This window comes from Mus pahari, unplaced genomic scaffold, assembly GCF_900095145.1.
Source record: "Mus pahari unplaced genomic scaffold, PAHARI_EIJ_v1.1 scaffold_4634_1, whole genome shotgun sequence".
Lineage (NCBI taxonomy): Eukaryota > Metazoa > Chordata > Mammalia > Rodentia > Muridae > Mus > Mus pahari.
Genome location: NW_018392040.1, coordinates 102944 through 110389, shown reverse-complemented (window position 1 = coordinate 110389; position 7446 = coordinate 102944).

The window sequence follows — 7446 nt, the reverse complement described above, 5'->3', positions numbered from 1 at the left end:
TTTTTAATTTTGCTTGAGCCATTAAAACTCAATTATACACAGACCAAATTCCTGTTTATTAGAAGGCTCAGAAGTATTATAAATGAGTTCTTACATGTTTATGGAAACCCATTGCATTCTATTCCATGCAGTTTTTTTGCAGAAAGGAATTGCATCATTTTAATAACAAGCACATTTTCCATGATTATACTTATTCATGTTGAGAATGCAGAAAATCATTTACACTCCAGTGATGTAGACTGTTTAAGTAAATGAGAGTATGAGCCATTAGCCGGCTTCTCTTTTTTAAATCATCTCTGCCATTAGCAGTTCATTGACACCTCCATGCCTGCTGAAACATTTTTCATATCCTCTAAGACCAACTAGAATTGTGTCAAGTCCAGTCCCTTCTCTACCAGTCAGAACACATTGCTTCTTCCCTTCTTCTGCTCACTGCATATAATGTGTATCTCAGAACACATACTACAGTAAACTATGTTACTGAATGCAATCAGAATAACACTAATTATAACATGCAAAATGAAAATAATGTTTTCAAAAAGAATTTTTTAGGGCTAAGGAGACAGTTCCATGGGTAAATTACAAATATGAAAATATGATGACCTGAGTTTGGATGCCCAGAACCCATGTACAAAGCCATGTGTAGCTACATGTGTATATTAACACATTGCTGATGGAGGCAAGGCCAGGAAGATATCTAGGGCGTGCTGGCTCCTGTCCAGTGAAAGACCCATCTTAAAGGAATAAAGTCAGAGTGATAGAGGAAGAAATCTAATGTTGACCTCTGACCTATACACAGAGATATACAGAGATACACACACCACAAATATAATAGAAATAAAAACAAAATATTAATTTTTAAAATGTTTTAAAAAGAATATTCTTCTTTACTTCCAAGACCCAAACAAGCATGCTAATAACACTTGTGCAAGTCTTGCTGTGGCTATTTATATTACGAGCAAGAAAACCAAGGAACATGGTGTTGAGAATAATATGTGCCCTGTTTTAAGTTACTTCATATTGTATACAACTTATTTTCAAGCTGTGCCTCGCTCTGAAAGACTCCATTCTACAAGCAGCTTTTGACTCCATTTCTGAATACAAACATATGACTCTTTACCTTGTTGTGCACAATAAACACCACCATCTGTCTGGAGCTACTGACAAGGCACAGCCTGATAAATATCTCACTTCGCAAAGAAGAAACGGTACCACTCTATAAATTTATCAAAGTAGTTTGGGAACACATGAGCACAAGGGCTGTAACAGTTAATCTTCATTGTGAACTTGATTGGACTTAGAATCACCATGGAAACAAATCTCTGGACATGTCTGAGGATGATTATGTAAAATTGGTTAGCTGAGATGGGAAGTCCCACCTTAACTGTGGATAGCACTATTCCATGGACTGGAAACCTGTACTGGGTAGAAAGGAGTAAATAATCTGAGCACAAGCATTCATTCCTCTCTGTCTCTTGACCAGCAATATGACCAGCCATCTACTTCTGATGCTACATTTTCCCTGACATGAAGAACTGTACCCCTGGAATCCTTTTCTTCTTCAAGTTTTCTTTTTATGTGGAGTTCAGGTGTTTTGTCACAGCAGTGAGACAAGTAATTTTAGTTCAGATGTACTAAAAATGATAGCAGGTACCTCAGACTTTGGAACGTGTTGAACCTATAAGACTAAGGAAAGAATGTGACACCCTCATCTGGATCCCCATGAAGAAGAGTACAGCTAGTGTTGTGATGGTGGAGACCCCATCAACCTGGTGTGCACATAAGGAGACTGACAGCCAGAGAATACCCAACTGTCTCATGGCCTTCAGCTCAGCTCGGTTTCTACTGCTAATGAATTCTACTCAAATTGCCATCTGTTCAACATCCATTTGTCCATCTTAAGCCCACCAAGTCTTTAATCTCTATGGCCATCATTCCTCTCTTCTGATACACGAATTAACTCTGAGACTTGACTCTATTCTAATTTCATAACTTAACTCTGCAGCATTACCTCTAACACTACCTCCAACTGGTTTCCAAAATACTCTTATGTAACCACTTCTATGACTCTTTTTGTATCTTTCTCAGGTTTCTACTTGTTTCCAATGGACCTCTTTGGAAATCTGTGAAATTTGGAAATCTCAGTCTCTTTAACCCATTGCAGCCATTCTGCAATATACACATAGCTTGCTAGATACATAGAGTGTAGAATGTGTGCTGTGACACGAGAATTAAAATTGGAGCAAAATAACCTGCATTTGCCTCAGTCAGCTACTGGGGGAAATTAGAACTATCTGGAAAATCAGAGTCAAAGAAATCATGACAACCTAGGAGTTTATTGCTATGCAATAATTTCTGGCATTGTGAGAAGACACAAACATATTTGTTTATGCTCCTGACACTGCTCACATATAACATTTCCTCAACCTGTGCAGACCTATTTTAACTGACTTGTGCTTGGGGGAGTAAGGTATGACACTTCTGACATGGAAATGTATGACATGGATATGGAGACAGGCCTCTTCCATCAATCATATGTGCCTGCAGCAGCCATTACCCAGCAGCACTATGGGAGATAAGAAATGTGTTTCAGTGATATTTTAGGAGAAAAAAAGTGTCATTAAAATTTTCATTTCTTTTTTCTTTTTTTATTACTTTTATTTTTTCACGGTCCAGTTGTTGCCCACCTCCTGGTCTGCCCTCCCACAGTTCCTCATACCATACCTCTTCCTCATCCCCCACCCTGCCCCTGTCTCCACAAAGATGTCTCCACCCCACACCCCACCTCACCAGACCTCCCCACTCCTTGGGGCCTCCAGTCTCTTGAGAGTTAGGTGCATCTTCTCTCACTGAACCCAGACCCAGCAGTCCTCTGCTGTATATGTGTTGGGGGCTTCATATCAGCTGGTGTATGCTGCCTGGTTGGTGGCTCAGTATCTGAGAGATCTTGGGGGTCCGGATTAATTAAGACTGTTGGTCCTCCTAGAGGATTGCCCTCCTCCTCAGTTTCTTTCAGCCTTTCCCTAATTCAACAACAGAGGTCCCTGACTCCAGTCCAGTGGTTGGGTATAAGTATCTGTATCTATCTCAGTCATTGGCTGGTAGGGCCTCTCAGAGGACATCCATGCTAGGTTCCCATCTGTAAGCACACCATAGCATCAGTGTCAGGCCTTGGAGCCTCCCTTTGAGCTGGATCACAATTTGGGCTGGTCACATGACTGCCTTTCCCTCAGTCTCTTATCCATTTTTGGTCCCTGCAGTTTGTTTAGACAGGAACAGTTCTGGGTCAGAGCTTTTGACTGTGGGATGGCAACCCCAACATCCCACTTGATGCCATGTCTCTACTGGAGGTGGGCTCTATGAGTTCCCTCTCTCCACTGTTGGACATTTCTTCTAAGGTCCTTTGAGTCCTGAGAGTCTCTCACCTCCCAGGTCTCTGGTGCTTTCTAGAGGGTCTGCCCACCTCCCACTTCCTACCTCCGGGAGGTGGCATATTTCCACTCATTCAGCTGTCCCTCAGGGCTTCTCTCTTGCTCCTCCCCTGTACCTGATCTGTTCTCCTTTCCCCCTCCCACTCTACTCTCCTCTCCCACCCAGATCCCTCCCTCCCTCTGTCCTGTGATTGCTTTCTTTTTCCTCCCAAGTGGGACTGAGGCATCCTCTACTTGGGCCCTTCAGCTTGTTAACCTTCTTGAGTTCTGTGGTTTATATCCTAGGTATTCTGTACTTTTTTTGGCTAATATCCACTTATTAGTGAGTGCATACCATACATGTCCTTTTAGGTCTGAGTTACCTCACTCAGCATGACATTTTCTAGTTCCATTCATTTGCCTGTGAAACTCAGGATGTCTTCATTTTTTAATAGCCGAGTAGTATTCCATTGTGTAAATGAACCACATTTTCTGTATTCATTCTTTTGTTGATGGGCATCTGGGTTGTTTTCAGTTTCTGGCTATTATAAATAAGGCCGGTATGAACATAGTGGGCATGTGCCCCTGTGGTACGGTAGGGCATCTTTTGGGTATATGCCCAAGACTGGTAAAGCTGGGTCTTCAGGTAGATCTATTCCCAGTTTTCTGAGGTCCCTCCAGATTGATTCAGAGTGGTTGTACCAGTTTGCAATCCCACCAGCAATGGAGGGGTGTTCCTCTTTCTCCATTGGAATTTTAAGTGTTGATTTTCTTCCATAGAAAGCATCCTGCTTTGTTCTCGAAGACTGACTTTTCAATTAGAAGTATTAGTAATTTACCTTTGCTCCCTCCTATGATGTTTTTTGTTTTTGGCCAACAAGATGCTAATTTAGTTTTTACATCTTTAGATTAGATTGTCAGTAAACAAGCTAATGTGTCTGCCCCTTCCAGTTTTGAAACTTGAATTCTAAGGATAATGTTTCTTTTCATTTTCAAATAAAGCTGACTTAAAAATATTAAAGAATAAAAAGAAAATAGTCAAATACAAAAATGTACTTTTGTAATTTTTATTTTGTTATATTTTATTTTCATGTAATTTTATAGAGATAATCATAATAAAATGGCATCTAATGAAAATAAAAAGGAAAGAACTATAGAACAAACAGAAATTCTGCCCTTCTCTTTTGCAAAGCACCTCTTGCAAGCAAGGAACTTGTGGAATTTGGCTCCCTTTCCCACAGCCATTGGATAGGAACTGCATGTAAACAATAATATCCTGTGCGACTTTGGGCTCATTTAACTGTCCTTATGGCTTTAGAATGAATTGCCTGGATTCTTACTCAGGGCTCATGCTTGACATTCCAGAAATAATACAGAGTTGACATTAAAATTTTTACCCTACACCACCCAGGTTGGGGTTGTCAGCACAATTTGTTTGCCTTTGGGCTTGGTACTGGTACAGTCTTTCAAATACCATGTCCTTGAAGAAGATGTCTGGTACTCTGGGGACTTCCCTGTCCTGCTGGATGCCTTTGCAGTTAGCAAAGCACTTGGGTGCTCTCCTAGAAAAAAAAGTGATAGCAGTCAAAAACTCATAGCTTCTGAGGTCTTAGGCCCTAGGGGTGAACTTTCTACTGTTGTTTGGTAAACTGTTACAAGGCCAAGCTATCTCATAAATATTTATGCTTATACTCTGAGACAAATGCTACTCCTTGCCTTAATCAGAGAAGTCTCCTTTGCAAAGAAAGGGGCTGAATACAAAGATACATGGCTACTGAAGGTCCAGAGAATGAATAAAAGTTGAATGCTCTAAGCAAGACATTTGTGCTACCCCTTCTAAGTCTCTGAGATTATTGCTGAAGAGGAGTGGAAAGAATGTAGGAGCTGAATGACAGGAATAAGGGCTGTGAAATGCTGACGTCTGAGCATGGCCCAACCAATACAGTCATGCTCTCCCAGCAACTAGGACTGCCTCCAATGTACCTACAGAAGATTGAATCCATCCACCACCAGTTGTGGATTGGGGAGGAGCCCACAGGGTTATATTCCTCATGCTCAAGTATTGCCTAGTGATGGATTCTGAGGTGGACCATATTTAATTAACTAGGAATAGAGAAACTTTTTGAAAGAAAGATACTGTAATCCCAACACTTGAAGGATCAAGTGTTGATCAGTTTGAGCCTACACAGCAAGTTCAAATCCAATACAAGAACAAAAGAGAGAGAGAGAGAGAGAGAGAGAGAGAGAGAGAGAGAGAGAGAGAGAGAGAGAGAGAGAGAGAGAGAGAGAGAGGAACAGAAAAGAAGACTGCCACGTATGTACTTAGTTTTTTGGCACTGAACTGGGAATTAGGTGATCTGGACTGTACATCCCAGCTAATAACTTGGTTTTAGACAACATTCTCAGTGTCTGTGTTGATTTAAATAGGTTTGTCCCCTATAGACTTGTGTGTTTGAATTCTTGGCCCATGAGGAGTGGCACTATTAAGAGGTATAGCTTTGCTGGAGTAGGTGTGGCCTTGTTAGAGGAAATGGATCACTGTAGGGGTAAGTTTTCATGTCTTCTATGCTCAAGCTCCACCCAGTATCTCAAGCAAAAGATACTCCTTGCTCTGGTGGACTAAGATGTAGAACTTCCAGCTCCTTCTCCAGCACTGTCTGCCTGCACCATTGCCACGTTTCCCACCTTGACGATATGTACTAAACCTCTGAATTGTAAGCCAGCCTCTGTTAATTGTTTCTTTTATAAGAGTTTCCTGGTCATGGTATCTTTTCACAGAAATGGAAACCCTAACTAAGACAGTGTCTCTGACCTGTTTTAAATCTTGAAATAATGGAATTATGTTGGGTAATCTGCAAATTCTTATATTCATCCAGGTACCTTAAAATATTGAACAAAAGCCGGGCGTGGTGGCGCACACCTTTAATCCCAGCACTCGGAAGGCAGAGGCAGGCGGATTTCTGAGTTCGAGGCCAGCCTGGCCTACAAAGTGAGTTCCAGGACAGCCAGGGCTATACAGAGAAACCCTGTCTTGAAAAACCAAAAAATAAAAAAATAAAAAAATAAATTGAACAAAACCTGCCAGTATAAGCTCCACAGCTCTCTGACTTAGGTAGCACTTAAGCACCAGTTTCAGGTCTTTGTCTTTCCTAAATATTTTGCTAGAGGTTGTGTCTAGCATGTAGGGAAACAGCTGCTTGCTTCACTTAGCACCTGGGCATTTGCTGTGTGGTAGTAATTTTCTAGATGTGAGATATGCAAATTTAACTGTAATATCTATCACTACTATAACTACTAGCTATTATTTGAGCCAAATTCCTATACATGCACTTTATATACAGTATCTCATATTATTTTCAGAAGTTTAATAATTTGACCAGAATCATGTAGCTCTCCAGGGCAGAAGTCGGGATTTTTGTTAATGCTCTGCTCTAAGTCTCTTAGTCTGTAGCTCACTCTGGCCTGGAACTCACAGTCTCCTCTTCTGCCTCCTGAGTGCCAGCTGGTCTCAAACTCATGACATTCTTCCTGCTTCAGACTCCTGAGTGTCAGGGTTAAAGGCATGATCCACCATTCATGGCATACTTATTTCTTTCTATTTATTTATTTTATTTATTTATGACAAAATGTGTTACTATTTGTTTTTGACCACACAGTCTGAATCCTGTGGACTAGAAATTGTATACCTAGGGAGAACCTTGGCTTGGCTGGGCTGAAGGTAAGATTCTCTTTGCAGATATACCCTAGACAGCAGAGTCAGATCAGTGGAAAGACCTAAGCACAGCTCAAACTAACAAACCAGAGGAAGTGTGATTAGCTTGTCCAAACTCAGGGACCAGGCAGAGGGCAGCAAGGCTACACACATGGCAAGTATGGAGAAGAGCATGCCCTGTGGGTTTCAGGAAGGGCACATACTTTAGTTGCCTATGTAAGTCCCTCCTTGCTCCCTCTTCCTTTCCCTTTGTGTGTTCATTTGTGTGTGTGTGTGTGTGTTCATTTGTGTTCATGTCCACTCTATATAATATTACTTGTCTGA